The sequence below is a fragment of the Polypterus senegalus genome, chromosome 5 (assembly GCF_016835505.1).
Source record: "Polypterus senegalus isolate Bchr_013 chromosome 5, ASM1683550v1, whole genome shotgun sequence".
Lineage (NCBI taxonomy): Eukaryota > Metazoa > Chordata > Cladistia > Polypteriformes > Polypteridae > Polypterus > Polypterus senegalus.
The window spans coordinates 131,383,932-131,395,158 of NC_053158.1; the positions used below are offsets into that span (position 1 = coordinate 131,383,932).

At 39.6% G+C, this 11,227-nt stretch overlaps 1 pseudogene; it reads left to right on the top strand.

The window, feature by feature from the left end:
* Positions 1 to 3,286: 3,286 nt before the first annotated feature.
* Positions 3,287 to 5,084, top strand: LOC120529903 (annotated as a pseudogene).
* Positions 5,085 to 11,227: the final 6,143 nt, after the last annotated feature.

The window sequence follows — 11,227 nt, forward strand, 5'->3', positions numbered from 1 at the left end:
GTGCCCTACAAGAGAGGCCAGAACGTTGACTGAATGGTCAGGGGAAGGGCCCATCAATCCAGAGCAGCTGGATGGTGCTGTCTTTCGGAGTGATTCGGTCCCGAAGACCCCGAGACATTTAAAAAAATAAGTCTAGAGGGGTGCAGACAGGAAAGGGTCTCTTTTTATTAAATAAAGAGACTCAGACTGTGGAAAACCCTCAAAGCCAACAGGAGATCCCAAAAATAAAATGGGGGTCTCCTGACAAATTAGAGAAAGGCGAGAGAGCTGTTAGAGGCGGCGGAGGTTTCCTTCTCAGCAAGAAAAGGGGCGGACCTAACTTTTCCCAATTGTTTTCAGTCCCGCAGGGGGAGAACAGGAGGACGGAGGCAGTGCTATGGATGCCAAAGGTTGGGCCACATTTGGTGAAAATGTCCTTGGAGAGCAGGTGACAAGGTGTCGAATTGGACTACTATTCCCCCTAGATTCTCCAGGGAACAAGATACAAGGATCAGCCAAGGCTCAACCGAAAAATCCTCTTGGAGAAAGACTTCACTCACGGGGCAGGCCGCTCCGAATTATAATTCGTCACTGGGGGAGGAGTACTGTGGTGTATGGCCGGCCGTTCATCCCGGCCAACACCCCCAAGCCGCCAGGTGGAGCCCTCCCTGCAGTATGGAGGTGCCTTGAAGACCAGCAGGGGATCATGGACATTGGAGTCTGTAGGCACAGCCCTGTTGGATACCATGGGGGCCACTAGGAGACACTACAGGGAGGAACGATGTTTATTTGCCATGTGCCCCGGAAGTATGTCCGAGTCACATGGACAAGGGGAATGATGTGCTTCCGGGGTGAAGAAAAGGACTTTTGATCTGAACCAGAAGTGATAGGAGATCACATGGACTGGGGATTGGAACACTTCCGGGTCAGGGAATACAAAAGGACTCTGGGAACTCCAGACGAGCTGAGTTGGGTGGAAGGGGGGCAACGCGTCTGGGAGTGGTGGAGAATTTATTGTAGTATTTGTGATTGATTTAATAAGTATTGTGGAGAGGAGGGTGCTCTGTGCAGAATTAATAAAGTCTACTTTTGGACTTATCTGGTGTCTGGCGTATTGGACAAGGGAGCGATAGCGCCCCCTCTATCACAGTGTATACATCAGGAAAGGAGAGCCCTTTTCCACAGTATTTACTAATCTACTCATATGCCATAAAAAATAAAAGCCTCATTATACATGAATAGATGACTGTGTCACAGTTTATAATTTATGATTTTAACAATCATACTTGTCCTTCCTACCAAAACACATTACTTAACATTCAGTACCTCATAAGAGACAATATGATATGTAACAGTGGGCAGACGAAAACACGTAGACATTAAATGAGGTCACCTACCTGCTTTCGTTAATGCTGCTACCCAATGGTGAAATTTAAAAAGTAGTGCCACAATGATCAGGTGCTTTGGCAGTAGGAGAAACGAATAAAAGCCTATGTGAGAAGGTCACAGGGAGGATGGAAGGAGCCCGGAGAGACTCCATTTTGCAGGGAGGTCAAGAAGGCTCCAGGAGGTCAGGAGCCAAATGTCTACCAAAGCACGAGTCACTGTGAGATAGATTATCACAACTGGCCCTGGGCATAGCAGTGTGACTGTCTTTGTTTTGATGGAGATCCATGTGACCATCAACAGGGAGATTTAAATTGCCTATTGTTATGAATACATCTTCATTTGTAAATGTTATTATATGGTAAAGGAAATGGTTGTGTGCGCATGTGTAATATAAATAAGGGGGTGTGGAGTTTAGAGCAGTGTGTGTAAAAGCAGCAATAGAGAGGCACGTGTGTGAGAAGCATAATAGCGTTTGCGGTTCGTTCAGTTTGTAAAATAAAGTGTTCCTGTTGTTCATCACCCTGTGGAATTTCTTTGTGTTAAAACGTATACAGAAAATACGGATATATAACAAATTGGCGACGAGATGGGTCCAGCGAACTCAACGCAAAAGCAACAATGGCTCAAATAGGAAAAATATATGAATACAAAGAATCCAAGGAGGACTTCAGTTCTTACCTGGAACGGTTGGAGCTCTGGATGACAGCAAACGACATGCCAGAGGATAAGAAGGTCTGTGCTTTTCTGTCTATTATAGGCGCAAAGACCTACGGCTTGTTAAAGAATTTATTCGTGCCAGCTACTCCAAGTACAAAGACGTACTCGGAGCTGAAAGAAGCGCTGTTAGCGCATTACAAACCGCAGCCTTTGATTATAGCGGAGCGGTTCCGTTTTTATAAACGAAACCAGCGCGAAGACGAAAGTATCGCAGAATATGTTGTGGCCTTGAAACAGTTGTCAGCGAGTTGTAATTTCGGGACTTTTCTGGAAGAAGCGCTGCGAGATAAGTTAGTATGTGGCATACACTGTGAAGAAATACAGAAAGAACTCTTGTCGCAAGTAGACTTAACTTTTCATAAGGCTTGTAAAACGGCGCTGGCTATGGAACTTGCTGCTAAAATCTCGAAGGAACTGGCTTGCAAATCCACTTTGCAAACGGAGTTGGTGCGGAAAGTGTATCGCTCGGGAGAACAGTCTTCTCAAAAAGAATATCGCCCCATGTCATTTAAAAAGAAAACGGCATTAAGTTTCTATGGAAGGGGAGGAGAGGACTTCAATAAGGACAACAAATGTTATCGCTGAGGGGGCAAGCATAATGCTCAGACGTGCAAGTTCAAAAACGAAAAATGCTTCTCCTGCTCCAAAACAGGTCATTGCGCCCGCGTGTGCAGAAACAAAACCGAGAATAAAGGTGCAGCAAACTGTTTGTTTTCTAAAGAGGAAGAAATTGATCTTAGTGACAGTGACTTAGGAGTCTGCACGGTGTTCACAGCTAGTGAAAAAGTTGAAGAAATACAAGTAGAAGTGATGCTGGAAGAAAAAAACATAGTAATGCAAGTGGATACTGGAGCCACTGTTTCTATAATATCAGAGACATGGTGTAAAACGTTTATGCCACATAAGCAACTGGAAGAAACGTTTATGGATTTAAGAACATATTCAGGAGAAAGAATTGAGCTGATAGGTAAGACAGATGTGGAAGTAAAATACAAGGAGCAGTCAGCAGTGCTCCCGGTGTTTGTTACTAAAGGCAGCGCTGCTGGGATGAAATTGGTTGAAAATTCTTAAATTAGACTGGGCCAGTCTTTTTCAAATTAAAAGTCTTGAACCACTGTCACTAAAGGAGGTTTTGGTTAAACACAAAAAGATATTTGAAGTAGGGCTAGGGACAATCAAAAATTTCAAAGCACAAATTAAAATGAAGCCGGATATTAGTCCTAAGTTCCATAAAGCAAGGCCTGTGCCATATTCACTTAAACAAGCTGTTGAACTTGAACTGGATAGATTAGCGAAGGCTAGAATAATTTCTAAAATTGAAAGAAGCAATTGGGCAGCCCCAATCGTAGTGGTACCAAAAAGTGATCAGTCACTCAGAATATTTGGTGACTATAAAATTACAGTAAATCAAGGTATAGAAGAGGAACAGTACCCACTGCCTACAGCAGAAGATTTGTTTGCTACTCTTGCTGGGGGTAGGCTGTTTACCAACTTAGACTTGTTGCATGCTTACCAACAGTTAGAGCTGGAGGAGAAGTCAAAACAATACCTGGTGGTCAACACCCATAAGGGTTTATACTGCTACAACAGATTGTCATATGGAGTTTCCAGCACACCTGACATTTTTCAGTTGGTAATGGACCAGATTTTACAAGGATTAGAACATGTCACATGTTTTCTGGATGACATCCTAATTACTGCTAAAACAGAGCAGCAGCATTTACAGGTTTTGGATGCAGTGTTGTCAAGGCTGGAACAATATGGAATTAGAGTGAAACAGGCAAAGTGTAGTTTTATGCAAGAAAGTGTGGAGTATTTGGGGCACCGAATTGACAAGGATGGCTTGCACCCAACGGAAGAAATGGTGAGTGCCATCCTTGAAGCTCCTGAACCCAAAAATATTGGAGAGCTAAGATCATTTTTAGGCCTACTCAATTATTATGGAAGGTTTCCGGCTAGATTGTCTACAGTATTACAGCCACTTCATGAGTTGTTACAAAATGATAAGACATGGGACTGGTCTTCAAAGTGCAAAGCAGCTTTCAATCAATGTAAAGAAATGCTGGCCACTAGTAGAGTACTGGCCCATTATGATACCCAAAAGCCCTTATTTTTAGCATGTGACGCCTCACCATATGGTGTGGGAGCTGTGATATCACATGTAGAAAATGGTGAAGAGGGGCCTATAGCCTTTGCATCAAGAACATTAAGCTCTAGTGAGAAAAACTATGCCCAGATCGAAAAAAGAGGCATTAGCTTTGATTTTTGGGGTAAAAAAATTTCACAAATATTTATATGGCCGAAGGTTCACATTGCTCACAGACCACAAACCTCTGTTGTCTATTCTAGGTCCTAAAACAGCAGTACCTACCTTAGCTGCTGCTAGAATGCAGAGGTGGTCTGTCATTCTGTCTGCATATAACTATGACATTCAGTACAGAAAATCTGCAGAACATAGCAATGCTGATGCTTTATCAAGATTACCTCAGCTGCAAAGGGAAAACGTAGATGCAGAAACTGCAGACATTTGGACATTGTCTAACACAAATGAGCTTCCTGTAAAAGCTACTGATATTGCAAAAGAAACCAAACATGATCCAATATTATCTAAAGTGCTTGATTTAACTTTAAATGGGTGGCCAGATAAGGTGCAAAATTTGCTGTTGCAACCTTTTTTTATTCGGAGGCATCAACACTCAACTGAGCAAGGATGTGTACTTTGGGGTCGCAGAGTAATTATACCACCTAAGTATCGTGAGCAGTTACTTAAAGAATTGCATGAATCAAACCTGGGAATGTGCAGAATGAAAGCTTTGGCACGAAGCTATTTATGGTGGCCAAATATGGACAGTGAAATTGAAAAAAAAGTAAATCAATGTGATGCATGTTGTGCAGTACGTAACCAGCCACCACCTGCCCCTTTGCACTATTGGAAATGGCCTACTAGAGTATGGCAGAGAGTTCATGTGGACTTTGCTAAGACCAGCAGTATTTTCTAGTCCTTATTAATAGCCATTCTAAGTGGCTTGAGGTTTTCCCTCTGACTAGGCCAACAACAACCCTGACAATTGAAACTTTGAGAATATTATTTGCAGCATATGGAATTCCGGAAGAGCTGGTATCGGACAATGGACCACAGTCTGTATCAGAAGAATTTAGGAGATTTATACAATCAAATGGCATTAAACACACTTTGATTCCTTCATACCATGCAGCTACAAATGGTGCAGCTGAACGAAGTGTACAAATTTTGAAAAGGGCACTTGAAAAGGATGTGTTGGAAGGTGCCAAGACACACAGATCTTTATCTCTATCACACCATTTAGCAAACTTTCTGATAATGTATAGAAGCACTCCTCATTCAGTCACGGGTCATTCACCTGCAGAACTGTTTTTAAAAAGAGAAATTAGAACTAGACTCTCCCTGCTAAAACCAAACATGGAACAAACAATAACAGATAAACAAAACCATGAAAAACACATTCATGACAAATCCGGATGTATGGAACGTCACATCTCAGAGAATGATGCAGTTTGGGTAAAAAACTGGAAAGGGGGGAAAAGAAAAATGGATTAGAGGACATGTTTGCAGAAAACAAGGGCCAAGGAGTTTTGTAGTCAATGTAAATGGAGAACTTAGACGAGTCCACTTGGATCATCGACGGAAAGCTGAAGCCAGTGTGGCAAATAGTGGAAACGTGGAACCCACGATTTTAAGTTCACCACTTTCATTAGATGGACCAAAAGCAGTTACCTCAGGAACTCAAAGTAGCCAAAGCAGCTCAGTTATGATAGACGCTTCCAAGGTACACAACACTGAGAACATCCCTCTGGACAGTGTTCATTTAGATGAAGGGAATGCACCAATTCCTGAAATGGAAGAAGCAGATTCTTCTACATTTTTAAAAGAGAAGCGCTATCCATTTAGGGAGAGAAGGCCTCCACAAAGACTCAGTTATTAAGAAGCTGACTTAATACATTGAGGTTTTGATAGGAATTCAGTTCTCAGGATAAGGGCCAAATAATTCCTTGAACTGTGGGTTAAGGACTGGGGGCGACAGTTTTCATCCTGTATTCTGTCTGTATAATACATCTGTGTAAAATTTGAGGTGGAATGTGTATAGAATATAGAATATGTTTAAAAAAAAAAATAAATAAAAAAATAATTACCTGTTAAACTTAAGGGGGAGGAGTGTTATGTATACATCTTCATTTGTAAATGTTATTATATGGTAAAGGAAATGGTTGTGTGCGCATGTGTAATATAAATAAGGGGGTGTGGAGTTTAGAGCAGTGTGTGTAAAAGAAGCAATAGAGAGGCACGTGTGTGAGAAGCATAACAGCGTTTGCGGTTCGTTCAGTTTGTAAAATAAAGTGTTCCTGTTGTTCATCACCCTGTGGAATTTGTTTGTGTTAAAACGTATACAGAAAATACGGATATATAACACCTATTAAGTTAAACAATACTGTAAATATTCCTGTTCATGAAGGGTTAAATCTTCTCATTTTCATTTTGGTGATCATTACAATATAAACACATTAACAATACTAGTGCCAAACACCATTAAGATTTCCTTTCCAGTTTATAAAATATAAATCCACTTTATTACATGTCCAAAAATAAAATGGATAAAAATTATATGATTATATAGGCAGATCTCTTCAGAACATGTGTAAAAGAGCATAATCCCACATAGAGAAAAGTAATTCGCTCTCACCATTGTTTGTTAGGTTGGAGATTCCAGCTGCCATTATTTTCTACTCCAGTTTATAGTGTTCCTTTATGGCCACCTTTCCTATTAAATTTAACAAATAAGATCATGTTCTTTGACTTTTGGCAAGGACACCCTCTCCATAGGAAATTCAGCAATTTAACCATCACTCCTTCGACTCCACTTTCATAATGTGTGAGTTTTGTACTTATGTCTTCTACAGATCCAAACTGGAATTAATTAATTAATTAGATTGCTTTCTGTAACAGGGTTTTTAACCCAAAGTTTTCCCTTAACAGTTGTATCAGTCCCCACACACTATTTTCAATTCTCATGGCAGAGACACAGTGCTAGAATTACATTGCTATTAACATACACCATTACATACTATTATTTTTTTTTTGTTGCATTTGCTTAAATGCAGTGCTCTGTTTATTTAAAAGGGCTCCACATGTGTGCACTAGGATGCAAACTTTGTTATTTCAGTATTAAAGACAGATAAAAACTATTAATCCCAAATGCAATTTCATGGTTATAGCAGTACAAGCAAAATACCCGCTTCGCAGCGGCGAAGTACTGCCTTAAAATTTTTATTAAGAAGAAAATTAAAGCTTTTTAAACTGAGGGAAAATATATCAATAATTATTTGTCAAGGATCTCTTTGTATACCACATTGTGAGTTCGGCCCTCCGGTTGTAATATGACCAAGCTGTGTGCTGCGCTTACTCTTGAGCATGCAACGTACAGTTGGCCATGTGAACAGTAATCTTCTTTCAAATCTCACAGCTTGGATTGCTGCTGTCATAATCGGTTTGAGTTTCATGGTTGGTTTCAATTACAACAGTATTTGCAGGACTTGTTGTGTTGAAGTGACATTCGCCATCTGTCAAGCGTTGTAAGCATACAACCGGTTTCATCGATAACTTCACATCCAGGTTTTGAGAGTTTAAACATTCATAATCATCAAAGTGTCCACTACTGAAATCGTCACCTGTGAATCTAAGATGTTTAAGAGGCATTGGCAGTTGTCCAAAGGTGTAAAATATTTGGCCATTTCGGTACACTTGAAAGCGACAACTGAACAATTCAGCGGCAGCCATCAACTCACATGCAGAACCATAGGTGAAGGGCTTAAGCATTTCACTCTCATAGTAGTCTCAGTGTAGTATAATTATCTCCTGTACCATCATCAGTCCACACCTTGAACCTGTCCCAGTCATTCAATACATAAGATACAATGTTCCTCCAGATATCAAGAGTGAGCCTGATATGGCCGTGCAATATGTAACAAAGAGAATGGAAAAGGTAGGTGCCATCTCTGGGCATGGAAACCACTCAGTAAGTGACAGTTCTTTGATCAATGGTGATCACCTCGATAGACATGTTGATGGGGGTACGGTTGGAATGATAAAGGAAATGGGTACCTGAACAATGTAAAGCAAGTCTAAAATACCTAAACAATAACTATAATCGTAATAAACAAACAATAAAACAGCGGAGAAGCCGTGGATTAAATAAAAAGGCTGTAGTTATCAGCAGGGAGACGTGAATCCCGTGGCAAAGCAAGGAAGGGAATGTAGAGACTGGAGCGACGGATGGACTTATATAGGCAGGCAGCCAACAACGTGGGAGGCGTTGGGATGGGGAACCCAATGGCGCCTCACACGGTGACCGAGCTGCAAGCTATGGACGTATATATGTACGCAAGTAGGATTCAGTTAGTGTTGGGAACCCACGTACCAAATTTCTTGAAGATGGGTCCATAAGTAACAAAGACCATTGAAAAGTTCAATATGGCGGCCGACAGTGGCATCATACCATCGAAATAAGAACGCCCATCGGTTTCGGTTAGCGCAGAGAAGCCACCTACCAAATTTCGTGAAGATGGGGCCGTAAATAAGAAAGTTCAACAAGCCGGATGTTGTCGATCGTTAGACTGTTGTGTAGAATTTCAAAATGAAACCTGCTTAACTTTTGTAAGTAACCTGTAAGGAATAAGCCTGCCAAATTTCAGCCTTCTACCTACACGGGAAGTTGGAGAATTAGTGAGTGAGTGCTTTGCCCTTTATTAGTATAGATTACAAAAAAGGTACAAATGTACATTGAATTATAGTAATGTTTACTATGTTTACCAACGAGTTACATATACACATAAGAATTATCTACAAGTAAATTTAAAAGTGAAATTATATACTAAAAGTAAGGTGATTAGAATTAAACACTCTTATAAGATACAATTTCACAGTACAGGATGTCTATCATTAGTGCAGTGTACTGCACTTGCTATAAAATCATTGTCTGCTAAAATGTATGCTAGACCAACTCAGTACTGCATATAGGGAACAAGACCACCTCGGCCAAGGGGTCACTTTAGATTACCGAGGATAGAAATCACCTTAAATAGTGCTTCTCAGTCCATTACTAAAGGTGCACCTCTATTTAGCTAAAACCTCATGCAAGGGTTGAGAGTCACTGTCCAAAGCAGTAAGCAATTTGCTGAATGATTGGAATGTACCATGAAATTTTCATAATAGCTGGAGCATAATTTTTACTTCATGAAGTTCTCTAAAAATGCAAGTACTTAATAGCACTAATAATTCACACGTTTGTGGCTGCTGAATCATTAACTAGCCTGACATTAAGACCCAATGCTTCCTCCACTGATAAAGATTAGTTTAAGATCAAGACACAGCTTCATTCAGCATGACACATTTTCAGTAAATAAAATATTGATATATGGCTTGAATTTGAGGATTTCATGAAAACTAGCAACTACTAAAAAAAAAAAATCCTGCTGCTAATGAGCCCTGCTCATAACACTCTCAATGATTGTGCAGGATGTGTTGCTTTTTTGAATTCCACTTGACCTCCCACTCTTGAAGTGTACAGCATCATTATAACTTCACACATCATGATCAGCACATTCATTGAAAAGGAAGTTTGGATAGCCGTCCTTACTTTAAAAATATTAAGACACACCAATAGTTTTACTTCATGAAATTGTACACTGCTGATCTTTCAGCTATTCTTTTGACCTGAAATAAACTAATCTGCAGTAAAAATTGTAACATTATGGAGCTGTTAAATATGTTGTTTAGCTTTTTCAGATTAGTGACTTTCTTTAAGTGGCCATTGTTGGGAGTATTCACTTACATTAGACTTCTCTTTGTGAATAGTGGTATACAAATGAGAACTGAACTGGAATCTCCATAGCTTTGCCACTAGATACCATTTTCTGCCACATGTTGTAAAGCAAGACTAAAGGATTTAGTCAAATGCTCTTGATTATGTTATTCTACAACTCTGTTCTTGCCAATGATTATGACTTCTAAGTAAAGCCATGAAATTGTGTTTACATCCCTTAATATGCTTAACGCACTTTTTCCTATTGCAAAGTTACAGGGAACCAGAGCATATTCTGGGAGCCATGAGTGCAAGGGAGGAACCAACCCAGATGAGACAGGTCACCTTTGTACATATTCACACTAACTCACTCCAGAACAGCTTAACTTCACCATTGTTTTTAGCATTTGAGGAAGTTTGAGATACTGGGGGAAATGATGTGAACATGAAAAGAACATACAAATAATGTCATACGTAAAATTCCTACTCCAAAATGATGCTAAGGTCACTAGGGCTCTAGCTGTTATACTGTGTTATGTTTAGCTTTTTGCCTACCTTTTACTGTGTAAGCAGACGCTTCAGGGCACATTCAATACTTATTGACAATGAACTAATACAATGAAGATAGTTTAAGTTATTCATTAATATAGCATTAGACTTTTTTTGGCTTTAGAAAATGTGAGCAAAGGTACTGTGCTCCTTCTGATAACTGAGCTATAAAGGATTGCTCATTTGTCTAGGTCAAAGATGACACTGGAGTTCAGTGTTCCAGAGCAAGAGTGTAAGTAACACAGAAAAAGCAATAAATTGCTTGTTTTACAGCCTACTGTAGGTGTAGGTTACAGCATAGGACCTCAATTAAACAGGTGGCGAGATATGTGCAAAAAAAGCTTATCAAAAGAGTATCAAAAGGAAGGAAACATGCCCTTGTATTTACAAACAAATTCAAAAATAGAAGAAAATTGTTAAGGTAGGAAGATGGTAGAGCTAAATGAAAATTTAATAAAGTAAACACATTATCTGTAATAACAAAAGATTGAGAAACAAAGTAGTAATGCCAAAATTATATATAGTGCTATAATAGTAGGGTATAAATGAGCTTCACTGTTCTCAATAGTTAACCTCTAACACACACCTATTATTCAAAAGGTAGGAAGGAAAAAAAAAAAAAAAAGGGGGAGTTGATAAGAATAAGACATGGTCTAATTTTGTTTAAATCAATTTGGTTGGTTGTTGTGTTTTTTTTTTTTTATTTTTTAAGTCATTGAGTCTCTTCTCTACCAATCATAATACAGCACACCGTAAAT